This window comes from Diadema setosum, unplaced genomic scaffold, assembly GCF_964275005.1.
Source record: "Diadema setosum unplaced genomic scaffold, eeDiaSeto1 scaffold_24, whole genome shotgun sequence".
NCBI lineage: Eukaryota > Metazoa > Echinodermata > Echinoidea > Diadematoida > Diadematidae > Diadema > Diadema setosum.
In genome coordinates, this window is record NW_027307651.1 from 795419 (window position 1) to 820441 (window position 25023).

At 37.3% G+C, this 25023-nt stretch overlaps 1 pseudogene; it reads left to right on the plus strand.

The window, feature by feature from the left end:
- The first annotated feature begins 6869 nt into the window (after positions 1-6869).
- Positions 6870-12702, plus strand: LOC140245721 (uncharacterized; annotated as a pseudogene).
- Positions 12703-25023: the final 12321 nt, after the last annotated feature.

Consider the following 25023-nt stretch of genomic DNA (forward strand, 5'->3'; position numbering starts at 1 on the left):
CAGCGATTTCTCAGCACCAGAATTTTATTTCTTGTTTAAACCTGTTTCTGACGTGGAACCAGATAATTCAAATGACGTAAACATGTGGGCGTTGCATAGTATGAAAGGTACGCTCAAGTCAAAACAGGCATAAAGAAGTCAAAAATGACAGATGTAATCATACCTCTCTCAATATGCCAGTACAGTCGTATACCTAATTGATAAACAATTCCACTGACTTCACTTTTGTTGGATGTTTCAATTATTGTCTCAAATAAAAAAAACAAATCTCAAAATGAGAGAAAAAATACAGTTTAATAGTAAACAAACAGTGAATATTATATGGTTAAGGTAACGAAATGCATATTCATAATCATGCAATTGTGATCATGTCAATACCACGAGGTACATGAAAGCGAACTTATAAAGCTATAAGATCCAAATAATATGAAAAGATAAAGATGCAGAGAGTAGAAACATAGTTTCACACAAGGTGAAAATCACCGTGTCACTAATGGCAAGAGAATTAATATAGTTATACCGCAAGGGGAAAAAAAATGAAGAACCATAATCCCAAAGATTGAGATCTTTATTATATTGTAATAACATTGAAAGACATAGCTGAAGAAGTACCCCCTTTAAGTGGATTAGACTATCTGATTTTATTTATGAATGTCTCCTCAGATAATTTTACGTGGGAACTCCAAATGAGAGGACATCATCGATGGAACATTAAAAGTTTGGTGCATTCAACAAGTAGCAATAATACAATAATACTATTAACCAACATTCTAATTTTATTTTGCCGATTATCTCGAAAAAAAAAATGTTTGCACAAACACCAGGTATCATTAATGTATCGTGTTAAAGGTCCTTTTCACACTCGGTTATGGCCATATCTATAAGTGATAGGGCACAATGTACATTCGTACAAGGTTGTTCATCTGAGTTCGTCCATGATCTATGGTGTACCACAGGGCTCGAATAATCATGAATGACCTTCCTAAAGCAATCTTGAAAAGCACCATTCGGATGTATGCTGACGATACAGTAATAATGTTTAGTGATTCGGACCCGAGTTGAACTGAGAAATTGATTATCAAAAGCAAATAACTGGCTTCCATATAAGGTCTCCTTCGAAGTGTGAGGAAATATCCAACTCTAGAAAGTGTGAAATTGATGGCAAATTCCCTTTCACTGTCATATTTTCGAAATGTTGCAATGCCTGAATAGTAACTGTAACCAACAGAATTTTGACATTCTTGTTAAACAATAAGCAAATGGCTGGAACAGTACTAGAAGAAACTATGCAAGGTCCAAAACTTCAATTGTTGAAATTACTAGAAGGGATGCCTATGAAGGAACAAAGAAATTCAGTTACGACAAAATAATTAACATGTATGACGTCCTTTAAGGCAATTCACCAGCTTCTTACCTCACACAGATTAACTCATGGCTACAGAACAAGAAAATCACGAAATAGCGGTCTCATAAAATTATTCCTAAAAGGTATAGTACGGAAAGCAGAAGAGAGACGTTTTCATTTCCTAAAACAGTCTTCTTGTACGCAAAAGCATTACACCCATTTGCCGTACGTATAGAACTGTTATCTTTTTAGTTGTGGAGCTTATCTAAAACATGTTTAGAAGTAATACTCATTTGCACTTTTTAGATTCTTATTAATTCATTTTTGTCTCTGTATATGTATTTGTATTTGTATTTGTATTTGTATTTGTACTGTTATTTATGTTTGTGCTGTGAGCAGGGCCCACCAGGAGAACAGTGCTCAAATCACTGAAGTGGCTGCGCTATGTAAATAAGACTGGACAACAGTAGTAATAGTAGTAGTGTTGACTAATGATGATAACAATAATGTTTCAAAACCGTTTTTCAGGTTTCATTTAAAACAGCAGCAGTTAAGTCTGATTATGTCTATCATATATAAAGGGTGATTTTGGTTTTAAAGTTTAATAATGTGTTATGGGATCTCTATCATTGTTAGTTTGTCCACGTCAGTCTCTTGTCATTGCCTGTATTCTCTCCATGTTCTGTATGTATACATACACTTTTTCTATGTTTGATTTTTTTTGTGTGTACTCTGAGTCTATTGTGTTATATTTTTTCCCATATAATGAATTCATTGACTTGCAGAATCACAACCACTTGCTGAACTAGTTTCCTTTATTTTGGTGTTGCAATGCACTTACGTCTACTTCCATTCATTTGTTTTTGATTGGTTTTTTTTTTGTCATTGACAAAGAGTGAGACAAAATGCAAAGAAGGCATCAAACAATCATTTTGTTTGATCGGTTTGCACAAGTAAAATACTTAACGCTATGTGAATCGTGGAGTTCAGTGTATAATAAGATATGGAATGTACAATAGAGTAGAATAATTATAAGAAAACCTATGCATACTACAAAGCTGGAAAAAAAAAAGAAAAGGCGGAAAGAGAGAAAGCAGTCAGGAATGGAGAAAACTACTTAGCAAGATCCAAGCTCCAATTCAGTTAAATTTATTCTTTTAATTTGTCATCCGACAAATATTAGAGCAAGTTACAATGCAATAAAATGATAATGAAATGTACTTGTCAGTTAGCATTGTCATCGACATTAGGCGTTTTCACATCAGCCCGAAGTTTCGAAATAGCGCGCTATTTGATGATGTGAACACAAATTAGCGCGCTAATTGTATCGCTCTGCTCGAGAAAATTTCTCGAGTCCAACTCGGGAAATTTCTGAAATAGCGGGATAGTAGCGTGGTATTTGATATTGTGAAAACGATTCGAGAAATTAGCGCGATACATATTCTCATGCCTGGCGTGTGTGACCCGATCGATCGAGGCAAACTGCAAACAAATCATGAGAAATTTTTGAGAGGGCACACACATTACTGATGCTGTTTGCACATACTCAGCTGTCGAATTAACTCGACAAAAATTCGGGCTAATTCTCCTCGGGCTGATGTGAATAGGAAATAACATAGCGCGCTAATTCGCAATAGCGAAAAATATCTCGAGCTCGGATTCTTATCGGGCTGATGTGAAAACGCCTATTACTATTGAAATCAATTCAGCTGGAGTCATATAGGCGTTTACACATAAGCCCGATGTTTCGAAATAGCGCGCTATTTTCTGACTTGGGAAATTAAAAAATATCTCGAGCTTGGATTTTTACCGGGCTGATGTGAAAACGCCTATTGTTCATCATGGCAATGATAATAGATGCTCATCCAAGCACTACACAATGCATGCACGTCAGCCGCATAGCTAGCACACAAGAAATAACCTTACAGTTAGGACGTTGGCTGTGGAAAAGGCAAACAGCCTTTTAGGCGTTTTCACATCAGCCCGATAAAAATCCTAGCTCGAGATATTTTTCGCAGAAAATAGTCAGCAAAATAGCGCGCTATTTCGAAACATCGGGCTGATGTGAAAAACCCTTTGTCGTTCTGTGCCTAATTCAGAATCATTACTATGCACTCGTCACATTCTAACGAACACGCACATAAGGTGACCCTGCACCTCAAAACAAACAAAGAGTCGATAGACCTGAATTTTTAGTTAAGACCATATTCTGAAAGAGCAGACTTTAAGCTTTAAAATGATAACTCAAATCAAATGGACTCTCCTAACCTATCTAAATATTGGAAAGAAAGTACAAACTCAGGAAAAGTGTGAACTGAGAAAAGAGGCTCTGAAGTACGGTGTCTATTCAAGCGCTTAATCTTTACCAAACCGTGCTGGCTGTGCAATGAATGGGACAAAAAACAGGAAGTAAACCACCAGAGTAACAACAATGAAGGGATTATTAGATTACACTGAAATTAAGCATGCCTCATTAACACATTCTGTCCATAATTAATGCCAACTTTCAAAGCAGTAGCACTATCTTTTCAAAAGTTATTAGAGTTGAAAGTGAAGAGTGTGGACAAGGTTTTTCAGAAATGAAAAAGGGATTCTAAAGACACACCTAATCACGCTATTCTACCAAAATTGTTCGAGATAAACTGCAAAAAAAAAAAAAAAAAGCACTTTCCTGCCCGTTTCATGATACCAAATTTTATCATAATGTAAAAGAAGACCCGCTCTTTCAGAAAATATGGAAAAGTCATGTTCGGCTAGGTTGACCCATTTCACTTATTTTCAGTCCTCACGCAAAATCAGTGTGTGCGACTTTATGTTCGTTTTGAGGTGCACGGTCACATATCATTCCTCATTGAAAGTGAATCAAGCGTATCTCCTTTGAAACTGGCATGTTCACGTCACGCTGTCTGCAAGATGTGAGACAAACTAGCAAACACACAGCTGCATCGTGGGAAGGAGCGTTACATTTTCCCTCACATTAGCTCTGTTTTTTTATGAAGGAACTGCATGTGCTTGTCTAGAAAGGTTACACTGCACGAAACATGCTCGACAATCGCCCTCTTTTAAATATCAGAGACCTGTGATGACTGCGATCGTTGACTCGCTTGTCGGACATTACGATCGACACGTGTATCACTTAATTATGCATAAATTGTCTCCGTCTATGTCTGCGTATGATGGATGAAAAATCCGCCGTCGTTCTGTTATTAACATTAACTGCTTCTGTGTTCTGCGGACTCACGGCAGAAGGTAACATGTGTCTTTATTTTATGAATCCGTAATCATTCATATTAGTTCAGCGTAATCAGGCCTTAACAAAGTACAAATCAAAGTAATATAGCTGAATGTCATTGTTTACAAGGACGTAAATGCCGGTTTGCTCAATCCTGCTGGTTTCACATTTCCACTCATTTTGTTCAGATGCATTCACGTTGTACTAGTAAAACAATTGACTTCCTGTTGATTATAGGCGCAAAAATACTTTGTTATCTAAAGAGGGTAGTGTGGTTTCATAGCTTGCTGCTTGTTGTAATGCAACTCATCTAATCTGTGTAACATTAGAATGTTTGGACGTACAATTCGTCAATAAAAATTGTAAAAAGATTTATAGGCGTGATTGTTGAGAACGTCAGACCGTTTTATACAATTAGAGATTAAGTTTTGTTTTTTTAGGAGAATACTGTTATCCACATCCAGATTGGAGATTTGCGTGTGTCGTAAAGTTCCGTTAAAGGGGACCTCCGGATGATTTTCAGACTTTTACACTTGAACAACTACAAATTAGTTAAACTGAGTACAGAGTTTCAGAATTTATAGTGATTGGGATAAGGAATGAGAATGCTTTCAAAATTTATAACGAATTGCAGTGAACAAGGATGATAACATGGCAGCCTCGCCATAAGAATGCATGAGATGGGGCTCAATGAAGCAGAACAAAAGAAGAAGGCATGCATGGAGTCTTCTCGGTGAACTTTTTAAGCAAGCGGTGTTGTAATGGAATTAAGCTGAAAAATTCTGAAATATATGAGGCTCTGGTGTTATCATCACTGTTGAGTGTACAGTTTATTGGTTTCTCTGCTCAAGGATAACAATAAATTCCAGGAATCTATACATGGAGCTATCGATTTATGTCCTACATGATGTGAAATTATATTAATTGTCCGGAATGTCCCTTTAATTTTGAAAAGAGCATAGTTTTACTGTGATTTGGTATAGAAATTAAGAAAATAACGAATAAAGATTATAGGTCTAAGATCACACACAAAAAAAAACTTTGTTTGACTATTTCACAATGTTACTGAATAATATATCCGTGTGCTATTTATGCAGTTGATCCAAAGTCTTAAAACAAATAAACGATGCGGGGATGATGCGTGTTTTGACTATGAAACATTTTACTTTCTTACCTAGATGAAGACAAGCCTTCATATCAAGGAATAGAACACACACTCACACACACACATACACACACAATAACAGAGTATATTACGGTCCTGCTTTTCTGTTCACTTTTATTCTGTTCAGTTTATTTCAGTTTGTTTCTGCAATCCATTTTCAATATATAATATAATATATTATATTGAAAATTGTATTTTTTTGTATAGTATACAAAAAAAAAAATACAATCAATGTCATAAATTAGAAGTGACCATGCCTCACAAAACCAACAAAAAGTCACACACTCTGAGTTTACGTGAGACCTCAAAATAGGTGAAACGGTTCAACCTAGTCAATCTTGAATCGTTCATAGTTTGTGAAGTAGCAATTCTTCTTTTGCATTATTCTAAAGTTTGGAATCATGACATGAGTAGAAAATTTTGGCATTATTTTTAGAACACTTATTTTGTAAAGTAGTTGTTCTATAATAGCTATTTCTAAGAGGCCCTATATAATTATTTCAAAATCCTTTATATAATTATACTCTTCGCTTTCAACTCTAATAATTTTTGGAAAGGACGATGCTACTGCTTTGAAAGTTGTTGTTTGAAATGGATAGATAACATGCTCAAATCAGCTTAATTTGATAATTCGTAATTGATACATTCTGTTTATCCCATTTATTGACCGCTGGAATAGACCCTCTGCTTTGGAGCCTCTTTACTCAGTACACACTCTTCAAGAGTGTATGCTTTCTTTCCAATATCTTATAGGTGACCAGATAAAATTATACATCATTTCAAAGCTTAAATTCAGTTATTTCAGAATCTGCCCTAAAAGAAAAATAATCCATACCTGGTGACTTGTTGATGGTTATGTGATGCACGGCTACATCACATGAATTGTTTCAACGTTAGTAGCTACATATTGTGGAGTACAGTCGTATGACGAAAACATTGGAGAGAACCAATGTGTGTCTCGTGTCTCATGAATTTCTGTTTCCCCAGCGATGGCATCGCAACATGCAATTGTGAAATGTGTTGATAAGAGCCAGTCCCATCAAAGCAGGTGTACGTACCAAACTCCATCCGACGTTACTTCCATTATACTTACCTGTGTCCTGAATGCATCCAAGCCAGATGTTTCTATGATGTGGACCGATGAGTCTGGAAACAGACTAAAATCCGTGGATTCGCAACAGACAATATCTGTCGACAGATATGAGGGGTACGAGAAGATCGCTGTTTCAGCCAAACAGGCAGCAGAGCAAACCTTCGTGTGCATAGCTACCGGCGACTCTGTGAATGGAACGTCGACCAAAGAAATCACTCTTCTGCCTACTAGTATATCAGGTTCTGTGAAAAAGTTTGGAAGTTTGTGTTTCTGAATAGTATCGGGTCTTTAGCTTCTACTGTCACTACAACTACGAAAAAAGAAAGTATGCCCAACAAAAAAAAAGAAACAAAAATAATATTATAGTTCAACAAACGTTTTCATTCTGATTTGTCACCTTAGAATCTAATCTGAGGGGGTAATTTCAGGAAACCGTAACTGATTGACAACACAAACAAATGTGAGTTTACTTTTCTATCAAAAACACTCGCATCAAAAAAAAAAAAAAAATAAGAAAGGAAAGAGCTGACGGCAATTATATAAGGGCCTTTTATAATGTATTTTTTCTGCACAGCGATTGTACCGTAAAGTCAGCTTTAATACACATGTACGCGCTACGGTTACGCCAAATAATATCGACGTAGTTAAAAATCATCGAGGTACTTATGGACATTTTTAATGGCACTCTATGGTTTAGTGAATAACGTGTTTTTACCGTATCTATATCAAATTTCAGGAGAACGGGATATTGTCGGTCTCATCTTTGGACTTGTCATTGGTATACCAGCTCCTGTAACCATCCTGGTTCTCCTTGTTGCAAAATTTTCGCAAAAATGCGATCAGGACGTCGCGTCGCAAAGAGGTATCATTTTATGTTTCTATCTTTATTTGTTCAATTTTGTTTGTTTGTTTTCTTCATAAAACCTGTGAAAAAGCATGAACTATATAGATGTCTGCAACATTCTCTACCTCTCGAATTGTCGCATTTATATAATTTATATTTTTCTAATCAACCATTTTCGTCATTTCTGCGTAATAATTTTGTGACAGACTCGGTAATAGATTAAAAAAAAATATACGAACAACTCGCGCCTAATTAAGAGTGTTCTTTTCGAGTCATGACTATTCACATTGTCCAGTTTCGGCGGAACTAACATCGACCGTGCAGACAGCCATGAATAGTGAAGATGAGGGCAAAAAGTGGTACTCCATTAAATGGGCGGACTTCAAACTTTGTTTTGAACGACTGAGGGACGTGTCCACACAACACGTGAGTATGAGGCGGGAATGACGTGTGTAATGTTAGTCTACAAAGAGTCAAGAAGTTTATCAGCTGAAATTTACTTCGAGCGTCGTCATTTTGCCACAATGAAACTGAAAGCGGTATAAAGTGCCATGTGAACGCTGGTAGAATTAATAGTTAGGTGATCCGTATCATATATGAGCACTTTTCACCTTCTTATCATGTATGATTTCTTTTTTCTTGGAACTTGCGTCACTTAATATGTCTCATGTCTCATAGATCTTGTATCTCAACATGATCACTCAACCGTGACGTAAGTACGACGTACGCTATTCTGTAAAATCTCGTTATTGTCTATATCTCCATTACATACCTTCATTTTGAATGAAACTAGTAGATATGCATTTACAGGTATATTATGTGATGATCTGTGCAAAATAAAGAATATTGCCCCTCCACTGACATGCACATCAAAATATCACAATGCTCCCAATGATATAGGAATTGTTTTACACATAGTTTCATACAATTTTCATTTTAAAATCTTGCACCCATATACACATTCGTAAAGGAAGAATGACGGTTTTTTTTTTTTTTTTGTTTTGTTTTTTCAAGAGTAGAGATTTTTACCCATTTTTAATGATGAAGTCTGGGCCTTATTTATGCGGAATAATTTGAGCAGCTTGTTTGAAATTGCTATTGATATCGTCAAAAACTGTGTCAAACATTTTGTTTTTCTCTTTCAGCCCCGAATACCAATACCATTCTGGTTGTACGCGATCTATCGGACCGCACTCGCCGCCTATTTCTTCGTATTTTTCATTACGTACGTTGTACTCGGAGTAAAGGCACTGGGCGCGACGTTCTTCCTTTACCTTTCTGTCTGGACGTATACTGCCTTCGTGTGTTATGTGTGCCTTGCCTTCTTTAATGCTGTGGACTTCGTAAAGAGCAGGAAATGCAATATTTGAAGGTATTCCTAATGGTGTTAGTGTTATGTGGGGGGGGGGAGCTGACATGAAAGGAAACGAGAGGTTCTGATATAAAGCCCAAGTTATATGCAGGGCCCAAAGTTAGCGGTGGCCTGATGCAACTAGAATTGATGTTTGGCTACCAGATTTCCCAAAAGGTTGAGTGGCCAAATACGGTAACTAAGGATTGCATTTCTGCTTTTATTTCCTTTTGGGGGCCACCAAAATTTCAGATGTGCAGATTTTAGTGGCCCTAACAAGCCACCAGAGGAAGACAATAGTGTCGAGCCTTGCATGATATATGTGACCCGCATCACAAAACCAACAACAAACAAGCCGTCCTTCACGAAATTTTAATTATTGAAGCAGATGCTAAAAGAGCACACTTTAAGCTTTAAAATAATGTATAACTCAATTCTAATAGAATCTCTTAACCTATCAAAATATTGGAAGGACAGCACACACTCTGGAAAAGTGCTTAATCTGACCGTGAGCCGTGCTGAGTGCAATAAATGGGACAAAAATCAGGATGGAAAACTTCTTTATTATCACAGTAAAGTAAATGTGATCATGCTCTATTAACACATTCTAACCATGACGAATGCGAACTTTCAAAGCAGTAGCATTCTCCTTCCAAAGATTTTTTACAGTTAATAGCGAAGAGTGTGTAAAGTGTTTTGAGAAATGAAAGGGAACTCTAAGACACACCTAATCACACTACACTACAAAACTACAAAAAAAAACCTATAAAAAATTACTATTAATTTTGTTTTTGATCTCAAACTTAAGCATAATATAGAAGACTTGTTCCTTTAGAAAATATGATAAAAATTCAGATTGACTAGTTTGACCCATTCACCTAATTTGAGTCCTCATCAAAAAAAAAAAAAAAAAAACACTGTCACATATGCACTCATCTCTTTCTTCGAAAAGGTTATCCGTGGTTACCCCTTGACAAAGTCTAATTCTTATGTTAAACAGGCGTTTTGACAGTGTAGTTACTTAATATAACTAATTGTGAAACTCCGCTGACTGAGAAGTAGAATAATTTTTCAAGTACTTTAAAACACACACACACACACACACACACACACTGACACGAACACCAGGCAGTTATACAGAATTATGATATAAATAAACAAATTTAGTTTCGCATCTACACCGTTTCTGTCATGGTCTATTTTCTCGAAATGATTAGGGAAGATTCGGCTGCTCACATGCCGATTTCCGTTTCCTTTTGACAATGTTTGAAGTAAACTGCATATTAACCAATAGTTTTCAGCCCATATTCTTTTTTAACTTCATTTCACAAAATATCAATGGCACTCTTAAAAGCACGCATCATTGAAAACGAAAATAAAAGGATTCTCCAGCAACGTAGTATCATATTTGCTGGTGAGGCCATCTTTTCGTTTCTCCTTTATATCCTTTATATGTCTTAATATACCACTCAATCTTCTGTGTTAATTCTTTGTCAATAACATTTTTCCCTCACACAGAATTCCGTTTATTTGAATTTTACATTATAGAAAATAAGGGCAAAAGCAACTCTTCCCAAGGTTCTTTAAATAGCATGCTTATAGCAATCTCTTAAGCTCATTGCATAGTGTCCTTGATCATTTTTCATATCGTTTGAGTCCTTCGTCGTGACAATTTATGTTGATAACCGCTAATCTATCTTTCTCGATCCCATATCTCTTGCTAATTTCAGACAAAGTTCGGTACCAGATTCAGTGTTGTTTCTTTAACATCGCCGCCACTTCCTGCGCCCTCGTAACCGGAGGTGTTTGGATAGACGTATTCTATTTCATTACGGCAAAACTGCCTATTTTTATCATAGCCTACATCAGCGTGGATAATTTATCCTCCCTCCCATCGTGTGCTTCATGGAAATTTTCTTCACACTGATCGTCGTCCGCTTCGTGCACGCAGTTTACCCAGGATTCTACCTGGTCATCTACTTGCTCTTCACTGTCATCTACTGAGCGGTTGGGGGAACGGATCCTTTTGGAGACCCCTTCATTTCTCCCATTCTTGACTACGAATACTACCCTGGAATCGCGACCGCAAGCGTAATTGGGGCGGCTTTTGCAGTGCTACTGGCTCAGGCCATTTTGAAGGGATTGTACGCCCTCCGTGTCAGATGTATGGATAGGAAAAAAAAAAACAGAAGCCATTCGTCCTACCAAAAAGTCGTCAACTGTCGAACTCGAAGCACTTACAACGTAGTTTTAATGACAGCAACCTCATTATTGACAAATCGTGATTGTTCACGTAGACGAATGCAAACGTGTTAAATGCGTGCATATAGCTACAGGGGCGGCGCAGCCGTGGGTGCCACACACTTTTTTTTCAACCCGGAAGTACGTAAGTGGCACTAAAATGGGAGGGGAGAGAATGAGCTGAGGACCTTTTTTTTTTTTTTTTTTTTTTTTTTGTTTTGCTTGTCAGCTAAAGAAACCCGGAAGTGGACGGGGACGGGGAGAGATGAGCTGAGGACCTTTTTTTTTTTTTATATTTTCTTTTTTTTTTTTTTTTTTTGCTTGTTAGCTCATGAAACCCGGAAGTGAGCCCCCACACTTTTGAAAACAGTGCGCCGGCCCTGAGCTATACTCAATCATGATATACTCCCTGCCACTTATATCAACATTAAGTATGTTTATCACAAAGTCTCTGAAACAATGGCCCAATTGTTCCTTAAACTCTTGAAAATCAAATATTGATGCAGTGTCTTTCGACATCTCGTTCTTATTCATACATGGATGCATATAGCTTGACACAAGTTACGGCTGATGACTATGTATCTTAAAACATTGTGCAATATCAATTACAAGGCTGTGTATTTCACTAAAAGTTTTGTATTGGAAAGAATTGTTATGGGTTAAACATTATTATCTACACAATTTAGGGTATATAATTATGCAGATAATGCATAACGAAAATATATCATCTTGATCTCGTCAGAAACTTCATTCTATAAGGTGGTATGATACACTTCACATGGGTGTATTTGGGCGTGCAGCAATACTAGTCCAGTCAAAATATGGACTGACCCAAAACAAATTGCAACAGAAACCATTCCACTTGCATTTAACCTGGAAGAGCTATCAAAACAGCAGATTAAAAGTTCCCTAAAATTCGAGTGGTGGATCAATGCCTAATTTGCATAAATTCAAAATGGCCGCCATAAAACCTATTTATGCTTATATCTTGGGACACAGAACCCATAGAAAGTCAGTTTTTGTGTCTAAACCTATGTTTTTTAGGTCAAGGAGTACAATTATGACATCAGTAATAACTTAAAAGTTTTTCTTTGTACATAATTTGCATAAATTTGCATATAAATGCATTCAAAATGGCCGCCATAATGGCCTTTTAATATCTCCGTACATAAAACCTGTAGAAAGTAAATTTTGGTGTCTATGTTTATGTTTTTCATGTCAATAAACACAATCATGATGTCAGTTGTAACTCAAAAAGCATTCCTACATACATAATTTGCATATATATGCATATAATTATATGCAAAATGGCTGCCAAATGGCTTGCACATGCCCCTATCTCTGATTGTTTCATCTGTAAGTGGTTCCCTTTGTGTCTCTTATCTTCACTGCCAGGAATACTTGCTGGAGTACCTACATTCAATAGTATAAAATCAATGAAAATCTGCATAAATATACATATAGATATAATTATTCAAATCACTAATATGAATACATTTCTTCTTTTAGGATATACGTATACATGCAGCCAGCACAATGTTGATTGTGATGCCTGTATCTATTAATTCAAGGGCAAAGAGCATTTACATTTCGCAATCTTAATGAACATCCTTACACCTAGTTGCATGAATTTTCATGAATTTACAAGTAGTTTAAGGCCTACTCTACCACCCATGATTTCCTCAAATAATTAAGCCTCTGGACAATAATCAATGTAAACAGTATTGAACAGAATCGATTTTCATTTAACTTTAACTTCAATTTAGCTTCCAAGTGTGCCCAATAGGTACAGAAAGATTGAAATCTTTGAATTGTTTAATGCATATTTGTAACTACAAAATACTTTCTTTTTTTTTTTGCAAGAAGGAAAGTACATCAATTCATTATGAACATGTTTATCTATGAGTCTATATACAAAAGTTACATGAGTTTGGTATACAATGTAGTAGATATTTTGGTCATATTTTGGTGCCTTGGTCACTCAATGACTTTCTGAACAAGAGACCAGTGGGTTCAGAGCTCACCTGAGTATATCAAGTTTACCTTCCATGCAGTCTTGCAGACTGTTACCTAGACCGAACACATCAAAGTTGGAAGCCTTTAGAGATCTCCAGGGCCCAGGGAGACATGACATCCATATGTTTTTATTCCATGACACTGGCAAAAACACCTGCCACGTCTGTAGAAAATGTGATCATGCGTGTTTCCAAAAAGAAGATCAAAACTTACAACCGGTCCCTAATGAAGTAGGTATGGCAGCGACCAAACCGGGGCACTCCTGGATCTGCCATGACACATTTGAAAGTACCTTCTACAGTATAGGGTCCCTGTAATCATGGCCTTTATCCTTTTACCCATTTCTGATTCTAGAGGGAAAAAATGCTTTCAAAGATTCCCTAATTTGAAGGATTTGGGGCATCTTGGAGTCAACATGGGGTTCATGGTACTCCTGTGACTAAATGATATGATATTTCATCACCTGCAAGATTCGGTAGAAAAAAAAAATGACCACACTTTTCGTGAAGATGAAAGTGTGAAAATTGGTCCCTAATTTAGTACAGGCCCAAAGGGGATCACCCCTGAATCTGTCATAAACAATCTTACGAGTCCATTCACTGATGTATTTACTCAAAGCACTTCTGCTTTTATAGAAGTAGATACTCTAACGCTATTTCTTTCAGTGGTTAATGGGCTGCTTTCAGACTGTTTTTTTCAAAATTTCCAGATCTCCCTCCAGAGTTTGTAGTTATCCCGCTCTAGATGGCTCTCTCTCTCTCTCTTTCTCTCTCTCTCTCTCTCTCTCTCATTTTTTTTTTTTGCACATGTCACAATTCAACACCCAAGAGTCATACGGCCCATGAGCTTGACACTAAACAAATAAGGCCATTGAGTCTGACACTAGGCAATAAAAAAGAGCCCACGAGTCCGACACAATGCAAACAAGGCTCTTAAGTTTGACACAGAATTATTAAAGCAAAGAAGACCAAATACCATTTTTTTTTCAATGCTGACCTCATTGACTTGTGGGAAAACCCCAAATATTTAAAGCAGGAGAACAGATACAGGGATGATCCCCTTCGGATCCGAACCAAATTAGGATCATCTTCACAATTTTTTTTTTAGGGGGGGGGGGTCCACACTGCTGAGGGTACTTAGAAGTGTTTCATGGCAGATTCAGGGGTGTCCCCTTTAGGCCACAGCCAGGAATAGTTTATTGAGGACCAGGTTTAAGTTTTGATCTTCTTTTTGAAAACACGCATGATCACATTTTTATACAACTTTGGCAAGTGTTTTCGCCAGTTTCATAGAATAAAAACATATGGATGCCATGTCTCCATGGGCCCTGAAGGTCTCCAAAGGCTTCCAACTTTGGTGTGTTCTCCCTAGGTAACAGTCTGCAAGACTGCATGGAAGGTAAACCTGAGATACTGGGGAGCTCTGAACCCATGGGTTTCTTGTTCAGAAAGTCATTGAGTGACAAGGCACCAAAATATGACAAAAACAATTTCCACACCAAACTCATGTAACTTTTGTTTATCAACTCATAGATAAACATTCTCATAATGAATTATTGATGTACTCTCTCTCCTCAAAAAAAAAAAAAATATTGCATGTATGCATTAAACATGAAGGCAAATTCTCACACTGTATGCAAATATGAGATGTTTGGAGTTAAGGTTAAGTGACAATTGGTTCTGTTTGATATTGTTTACATTGATTAATGCTCAGAGGCTTTATTTTAGGAAGTTATGGGTGGTACAGTACTTGCAAATTCATGCAACTATATAGGTATATAAGATAATCATTAAGGTTGTCAAATATAAATGTCCTTTGCCCAACATTGTATGTATATGTATGATAAAGGAAGTGTATTCATATTAGTGATTGAATAATCATATGATCTGATTCTGATTTTATTTCTGAATTTCTTTTTCATACATAAATGAAGTACAAAGTGAATTAAATAAACAAATTGAGCACAGTATAAATTGAATCTGACAATTAAAGCAAATAAATGATTAATTCAAATATTCAACTTTTTTTCCCTGATACAATTCAAAATGAAAATAAACTATTTTGTGCACACATTTATGCATACATAAGTTACAGTATATCTCTAGCTCAAAGACAAATCAGGCAATTCTTGATGTACAGAAATTCAGGAGACAATAGTCATAAGCAAGAGCTTGACGAGGACAATGGCCTCAGAAATGATTGTCTAAACAATACAACATTGTAGGAATATAAGTCACTACTCACTGAGTTGCGATAAGGAGAAAGGGAGGGAAGAATGAGGGTAAAATGTGCAGTAATTATATGTATATTTATGCAGATTTTCATTGACTTACTCCTGAATGTTTAAGGTACTGCAGCAATTACTCCTGGCAGTGAAGATAAGAGACACAAAGAGACCCACTTACAGATGAAATAATCGGGCATGTACAAGCCATATGGCAGCCATTTTGCATATAATTATATGCATATATATGCAAATTATGTATGTAGGAATGCTTTTTGAGTTACAACTGACATCATGATTGTGTTTATTGACGTGAAAAACATAGACATAGATGCCAAAATTTACTTTCTACAGGTTTTATGTACGGAGATATTAAAAGGCCATTATGGCGGCCATTTTGAATGCATCTATATGCAAATTTATGTAAATTATGTACAAAGAAATACTTTTGAGTTATTACTGATGTCATAATTGTACTCCTTGACCTAAAAGACATAGGTTTAGACACAAGAATTGACTTTCTATGGGTTCTATGTCCCAAGATATAAGCATAAATAGGTTTTATGGCGGTCATTTTGAATTTATGCAAATCAGGCATTGATCCACCACTCGAATTTTAGGGAACTTTTAATATGTTGTTTTGATAGCTCTTCCAGGTTAAATGCAAGTTGAATGGTTTCTGTTGCAATTTGTTTTGGGTTGACCCCCTTTTTTTTCATATTTTGACTGGACTATACATACAGCATCAAAATTTCGTTTCTTGCGTGCATCAGCACCAGATTGCCAGAGGGGAAGGCGCCCCCTTTCGATCAGCGATTGCGTCAACCGCAAATGTCAAAATTGGATTAACCACCAAAGGCTTGCGCAAACCGCCTCTCCTTTTTTTTTATTCAATTTCTTTTGTTTTAACAAAAATAGAGACGGAGAGGGGGTATACCGCGCCCCCTATCGATCTGCGACTACGTCAACCACAAGTTTATGGCGAATCCCATTATTTGTATTACAGGGGGCGGAACCAGGAATTCTGTAAAGGGGAGGCCCCTTTACAAAATTAAAGACTGCCGCACCCCATTTCTTTCCTTTTTATTTATTTTTTGTTAAAGAAATAAAAAAAATAATAAGGGCAGGGTGAGTGTGCAAGCCATTAAGTTTGAAAAGACGTCACCCCTTTGCGCTTTTACGGAATTTCTGGACCCGCCCCAGTAATGGAATGAGTTTTGACATTCGTGGTTGTCGCAATCGGGGATCTAGATGGGGCGCATCCCCCTCTGGTACCCCATTTCTATTTTTTTTTTCTTTGTTAAAACAACAAATCTGAAATGAAAATAGGGGGTGCGGCATAACGCGTTAAAGGGGCGGATCCAGGAGTTTCGTAAAGGGGGGGGGGCGCCTTTACAAAACGAACTGCCGCACCCCATCCCCCATTTTTTTTTCATTTTTCCTATTGTTTTAACTAAAGAAGAAAAAAAAAAAAAGGGGGCACCAGAGGGGGATGTCAAAACTCATTGCTTGCATATGATCATAAGGGCGTATGCAGGAATTCCGTAAAGGGGAGGCGCCTTTACAAAATCAAAGCTGCCGCAACCCTACCCCATTTGTTTCTTTTTATTTCTGTTATTTAAAAAAAAAAATGATAGGGAGGACTAGAGGGGGGGGGGGGGTGCGCCCCCGCCTCCCAATCTGAGATTGCGTCAACCACACGTTAATGTCAAAACCCATCGTTTGCATTACAGGGGTGGATCCAGGGGTGTTTTAACACAATTAAAAAAAAAAAAAAGGGGGGCAACCCTCTCCATCCCTGATTGCGTCAACCACAAATGGCAAAACTCATTCCTTGCATTAAAGGGGCGGGTCCAAATTCCGTAAAGGGAAGCCGCATTTATAAAATCAAAGGCTTGCGTAAACCGCCTCGCCCTTTTTTCATTTAAGAGGGTACCGCGAGCCCTCTAGATCCGCGACTGCGTTATAGGGGTGTATACAGGAACTCCGTAAAGGGGAGGCGCCTTTACAAAATCAAAGCTGCCGCACCCCTACCCCATCTTTTTCCTTTTCGTTTTGTTATTTAAAAAAAAAAATAGATAGGGGGACTAGAGGGGGTGCGCCCCCGCTCCCCAATCTGAGATTGCGTCAACCACAAGTTAATGTCAAAACCAATCGTTTGCATTTATTTGATAATTTCTTTTGCGTTAACAAAGATAGAGACGTGGAGGGGGTACCGTGCGCCCTCTAGATCCGCGACTGCGTCAACCACAAGTTTATGGAAAATCCTATTGTTCGCATTACAGGGGGCGGAACCAGGAATTCCGTAAAGGGGATAGGCCCCTTGACATAATTAAGGACTGTCACACCCCGATTTTTTCTCTATATTTTATTCCCTTTAAACAAAATAAATAAAAAGAAATAAATAAGGGGGAGGGGGATGGCGCCAGCCTTTCATTTTGAAAAGACGTCTCCCCTTTACGCCTTACGGAATTCTTGGACCCGCCCCCGTAATGCAAGCAATGAGTTTTGACATTTGTGGTTGACCCAATCGCCAATCGAGAGGGGCGCATCCCCCTGTGGTGCCCCCTTTCTATTTTTGTTGTTGTTGTTAAAACAACAGAAATGAAAAAAAAAATAGGGGATGGGGCAAGTTTTAATTTTGTAAAGGCGCCTCCTCTTTACGGAATTCCTTGATTTGCCCCTGTAATGGTACGTTCCCACTGCCGATCAGATCAACTCGATCAATCCCGATCAAGCTTTTTTAGCCTGGTCGGGCTCGCTCGGCATTGGTATTCGGGGTCGATCTACCTTGATCGGCATCGCTCCTGCTTCCTTCACGATAATTTTGGACATGTCCAAAATATTCGAGTAGGAAGCCCGAACACCAACAGCTCGGGTAGTGATCGAGAAGAGATCGAGCTGATCGGGAATCGGTCGTGTAGAAATCTAGTGTGGTCGGGACGGATTTTTCCCCGAGCTCAGTTTCCGATCATCTCGAGTTATACTCGAATGCTACACGATTGATTTCAGATCATCTCGATCCAGGATTCAGCAGTTTCATGAATAACTCGACCGCTACACGACCGATATAGGACTGCTATCGATCGATACTCGACTAAACTCGATCATGCTTCGACCGGCACTCGATCAAATACCGAGCACTTTTTGACAGTGGTTGCAGCAGGTGCAGACGTACTTTCTTAGCACTCATTTATTGTTCAGGTATTAAGAAAAAATATATGCAGTCCTTGATCACGTTAAAAAGTTAAATGTCGTCAGTATCTTCAGCCACTCCTGGCCCACTAAAGAAAAGAAAAGGGCCACGAAGAGAGAAAAGACAGCAAACCCTAAACAGCAGACATGGCAGAATTAGACTCTCCAGACAAAAATGCCAGAAGAAAGAAAGGAAACACAACTGAAGCTGAGAAAAATTCGGTATTCTGGCAGTATGACTGTAACGCGAAAGGAAATTTTCTAGATTATTTTCTTTACTTATAAACTGAGAAATGTTTCTTGAATTCTTTTGCTAGCTTGTCTGTTTCAAAGTTGAAGTTGGTTACGTTAATATAAAATCTATTTCTTGCGCTGCCGTGTGAAAACAGTAGTTGTAACGTAGATTCAATGCTCAGTGATTTACTGTACTTTTATTGACGTAGATGTTACACTTTGGCTTCGCTTAATACGTTTTTTTTTTTTTTTTTTATTGAGAGTTGTATGTACATTGCTTAAAGTCCATCTTGATATCGACTGGCTGGGATGATTTGACAATAAAAATAAACAAATAAGATTTTCATGATTTTTTTGCTAGTGTAAAATGTTATATCGTTTTATTTTCATAATAATGTACTCTGTTCCACGTATCAGCACACTTCATGAATTTTGAATTCAATGTATTTTCTTTTACACACTCTTGGGCCTATACTTTATCAATGAATAGATACATGAGGGAGAAAGATTTGCGGTGACACCATGTGTATGTAGCCCTTAACCGGATCGTTGTTTGGCAGAAGAGCCTAGAAAGAGGAGAAATGAAGAGAGATACGAAATATGGGGGTTGTGAGGAGGGCAAAAAGTGAAGAGTGGGGGACAGTAATGGGCTGGAAGTTGAAGTTGCACTAGTGGAGACGGTAGAGAAAGGAACACAGAGAGTGGCAAAGAAGAATAGTGTGAGAATCAAGTAAGATGTTCGGACATCGTTAGAAGGGGAAAGATGAAATAGAAGGGAAGAGGAAGAGGAAGGAGTTGAATGTTGGAGAATCGTGGAGATAGGGGAGAGCAGTGAAGATTCATGAAACCAAGAGACGAACGAAGTCGGCGAACAGTGTGGCTATGGAAAGCGGAATCAGTGGAGAAAGGACGAATAATCCTTCGAAGGAAGGGTAAGTAGAGGAGAGATGAGAATATGTCGAGAGAAGGGAGAGAGGGGGGGGGGGGGCAAAATTAAGAAATGAAGAAGAAATAACAAATTGAAATTCAAGACGTTAATTAGAGGGAGCTACTGTTGATCCTAGAAATAAATGTTGTGGAGGAGAAAAAAAAAAAACTCAACTCTTTTTGAGTGGCTCACAAACAGCAGTGATCAGCCTTTTTCATCGTTTTTTTTTTTTTTTCAGGAAAAATGACTATAGAATCGAAACGCATACACGAGAATTGATGATTGTTGTTTCAAAATAGGGAGTGTTCTTCTATCAACTATTGGTTTTCCCGGCCAATTTCGCACTTTTTTCAGTCCAATTCCTAATTGCTGCCTTCAATTTAGCAAAATATGCCTTAGATGACATGTTCGGTATTTCAATTTTATGATCTCTTCATTCAAATTCATTTTGGAGAAGTCAAATTACCTTTAGCCTCATTCTAATTAACACTTTTTCAATTGAAATTCGTAAAGCAAGCACCATTTGGTTATACGTTCGTTCAGTTTAGAATGATATAGTCACGTGATCACGGACATGCTGGTCTCGTTATTCCAATTCATTTTTAGGCAATCAATTTAACATCTCCTGCAGTCAATAGCACGAATGTTTATGGTTTGCTTCTTTCTTTATTTTCTTAACATAGTTATTGATTTCCATGCGTCATTACATTACGTATTTTCGTACTCATTTCAGAGATTTTGGCATTTTTTTTTTCTTTAATGTGCTTAGTGACTCTTCAAGTCCGAAGATAGTGCAACATGTGAATGGCCACAACTTATCTCGCCGTTGAGCGCTTTAGTCCGTGTGTCAGCCAGTTGTAGGAAGTCAAGGTTATGATCATCAAATATTCCTATAATTCTTTTTCTGTCCCCGGGTCTGTATCTAACTTGTACCGTCATGACTGTAAGAAGATGAATTTAAACTAGAGAATTGGTACATCAGTAGGCCTAAAATGTCATGTATGAAAGAAAAGGGGCGTTACAGAAGAGCAAACTCGAGTTATATGATATGGTCAAAAATACGATACTTTTACTGCTTAACAGTGCGTGGATGAAACAATAAGTCACATAGAAAAACGCGTTTAAATGTTATCACATTTTCAAAAAAGAAATAACATGACGTTAATGTCAATGAACATGTTAGGAATTTGAATGCCCATACGCGAAATTGAATGACTGAAATACCCCTTTCGCCAATGCTGGCGAATTTGAATGACTGAAGAGCGCGTGCCAATTTGAATGCCCGTTTTACGAATTCGAAAGGCACATGTGCAAATGTCATTGATCGGAATGCTAGATTGAACGAACAACTTGCAATTTTAAATGACAGAATGTGCAGTGGTGTGGATTTTCGCTAAATTGAATGAACCCTTTATCAAATGCACTGACAAAAGTGCGAAATTGGCCGGTAAAACCTACACTAAAGATAATCATTTCTGTCATTCATTCATGCTTTTGCAATTAATAGTCAGTTTTATAGCACTATTTTGGGCCACACCGTATTCAAGCATAAATGCTGAGTTGTCTCATATAACAAAACGAATACTGTAACCACTTCTTCTTTCACTCGATCACTGTACGAACCTGCCGACCCGTTCGATGCAAGATCTTATACCCCGTTCCCACTGCCGATCAGATCAACTCGATCAAGCGAGATCAATCCCGATGACCTATTTTTACCAGAGCAATCCCGACCAAATGCTCGATCGTCCTTCAACACGATCCCTTCCCGACAGCTACTCGATCTTGTACGATCCACACCCGACCATTCTCGACATCTCCAGAATCTCTCCTCGACAACCACATAGATCTCTACTCGAACATCCCGATCTACACACAATCAATACACGATCGCTACACGGTCAATACTCGATTTCTACTAGACTTCTTAGACTAGCTCGACATGACACGATCTGTGTAAGATCTTGCATCGAACGGGTCGGCAGGTTCGTACAGTGATCGAGTGAAAGAAGAATTGGTCACCGTTATTCGTTTGGTTATATAAGACAATTCAGTATTTATACTTGAATACGGCATGGCCCAAAAGAGTGCTATAAAACTGACTATTAATTGCAAAAGCATGAATGAACGAAAGAAATGATTATCTTTGGTATAGGTTTTCCCGGCCAATTTCGCACTTTTGTCAGTCCATTTGATAAAAGGTTCATTCAATTTAGCGAAATCCTCATCACTGCACATTCTGTCATTCAAAATTGCAAGTTGCTCGTTCAATTAGCATTCCGATCCATGAGATTTGCATAGTAATGTGCCTTTCGAATTCGTAAAACGGGCATTCAAATTGGCACGTGCTCTTCAGTCATTCAAAATCGCCAGCACTGGCGAAAGGGGTACTTCAGTCATTTAATTTCGCGTATGGGCAGTCAAATTCCTAACATGTTCATTCAAATTAATGTCATGTTTTTCTCTTTTGAAAAGTTGATGACATTTAAACGCGTATTTGTATGTGACTTATTGTTTCATCCACGCACTGTTAAGCAGTAAAAGTATCGTATTTTTGACCATTACTCGAGTCTGCTGTTCTGTAACGCCCCTTTTCTTTCATACATGCCATTTTAGGCCTACATGTACCAACACTATTATATAGTTTAACTTCATCTTCTTCCAGTCATGACGGCACAAGTTAGATACACACGTATTACAATTTTCTCAAGGGGACAGAAAAAGAATTATAGGAATATTTGATTATCATAACCTTGACTTCCTAGAACTGGCCGACACACGGAATAAAGCGCTCAACGGCGAGATAAGTAACTGTTGTGGCCACGCACATGTTGCATTATCTTCGGACTTGAAGAGTCACTAAGCACATTAAAGAAAAAAAATGTTGCCAAAATGTCTAAAATGAGTACGAAAATATGAAATGTAATGACGCTTGGAAAACAAAAACTATGTTAAAAAAATAAAGAAAGAACCAAACCATAAACATGCGTGCTATATATTGACTGCAAAAGATGTTAATTGATTGCCAAAAATGAATTTGAATGAACGAGAGCAGCATGCCCGTGATCACGTGACTATATCATTCTAAACTGAATGAACGAATAACGAAATGGTGCTTGTTTTACGAATTTCAACTGAAAAAGTGTTAATTAGTATGAGACTAAAGGTAATATGAATGCTCCAAAATGAATTTGAATGAAGAGATCATAGAATTGAACTACCGAACATGTCATCTATGCTATATTTTGCTAAATTTAATGCAGCAATTAGGAATTGGACTGAAAAAGTGCGAAATTGGCCAGCAAAACCTATAGTTGATAGAAGAACCCTTCCTATTTTGAAACCACAATCATCAATTCTCGCGCAGGCCTTTCGATTCTATAGTCATTTTTCCTGAAAAAAAAAACGATGATAAAGACTGATCACTCTGTTTGTGAGCCACTCAAAAAGGTAAAAAAAAAAATGCATTCACTTGTATTCATTCATTTTATCCGTTTTCAGTAGTTATTTTGGACGCATTCGTTATCAGTTTTTACGGCTTCACTATCGCTCAGTAAAGTAGGATATCAGTGCCCAAAGTTACAGATTTTGTAAATCGCAAATTTTCATGGAGATCAAAGCGCCTGCACGAACATTGATTATCATTGTGTCAAATAGAATTTGAGGTGTTTTTTTCCTATTGAATAATGTAAGGATTTCATTCAGTCGCTCATATCTTTTTAAATAAGAGACAGTTTTGTAGCACTCTGTCTGCCGGGACACCATATTTTAATAGGTTCGTTCATATCATACATTCAATATTTGCATTAGATGTGAAGAATAGCAAATCAAAGTTTGATGTCTCATAATGTGCCCTGTGTGGCTCAGGTTTTATAGGCATTTGACACAGGACTTGGTATATGTCCAGAATAATACATACACAGTATAGGTGTGCAATCATTTTTTCTTCAGTGCCAAAGTAATATATTGTTATAGTAATTATGTTTGGGTTTTTTTTTAATCCAATAGTAAATATAGTTAATTGTGTACTAAACACTCCCTCAGTTTACAGTATTTGAGTTTAGGTTTGATTTATTATGTGACTGTTTTCCCTATGACAGTGCAACTTTTGTCACATGTCGGTGTTAGACAATGTGTTGCCAAGGCAACCATATTCTTAGGAAAAATACCAGTTTTTCCCTCATTCCATTGGTTGGGTTTCTGCATCTAGAGATTTTGGGAGGGTTGTTGAGTTTTAAAATGAGCAGAATATATTTTTGATCATCCTCGGGCAATGTGCTGCCATGTTATCACAATGACACATTTGTTTGTTTGTTTGTTTTTTTGTTTTTTTTTAAATAATATCAAATCACCAGTTTTGCTGGATGAGCTTACACCATCAGGTCAGGATAGGGCATCGGTTGTATTCAGTTATAATTTTAGTCATACTTGTGTTTGAATTCAGAGCATTTTTGTGTAATAATGTATTATTTGATAATGTTTGTATCTGTTTTACATCGATATAGCTGATTCTGGGTGCATGCACTGGTCGGGGAGGAAGGTCTCGAGCCTCGGTGATTAAGTTTGCCTTTTCCTCCCCTGGCAACCAGCAACATGCACCTGAAACCACCACAATTTTCATATCATGTAATACGATTTTCTGTTTGTATTTTATGTCAACTTGTATTGTATATTGAATTGCCGAATAAATAATAATAATAATAATAATAATAATAAAAAACCCAAAACAAAAAATGTTACACCGCCACGCTTCGTAAGTGCATTACATATAGGTGGGCTGAAATTAATTTGGTCTAAAATGAAACATAGGCCTATATGCCCATAAATGCACCATTTTATAGAGTTTAAAAAATGACTGTTCTACAACCCTATTGAGTCGTGTTATCTTTGTCATTGTTGTTCTCATTATTTAAGAATGAAAAAGTGAATGAAAAATATGTATGTATTCATTGATAAAGTATAAGCCCAAGAGTGTGTAAAAGAAAATGCATGTATCACATTAATTTCTAAATTCATGAAGTGTGCTGATGTATATGGAACAGATTACATTATTATGAAAATTAAAACAATATAACATTTTACATTAGCAAAAATGATGAAAATCTTGGTTGTTTATTTTTTTGTCAACTCATCCCAGCCAATCGATATCAAGGTG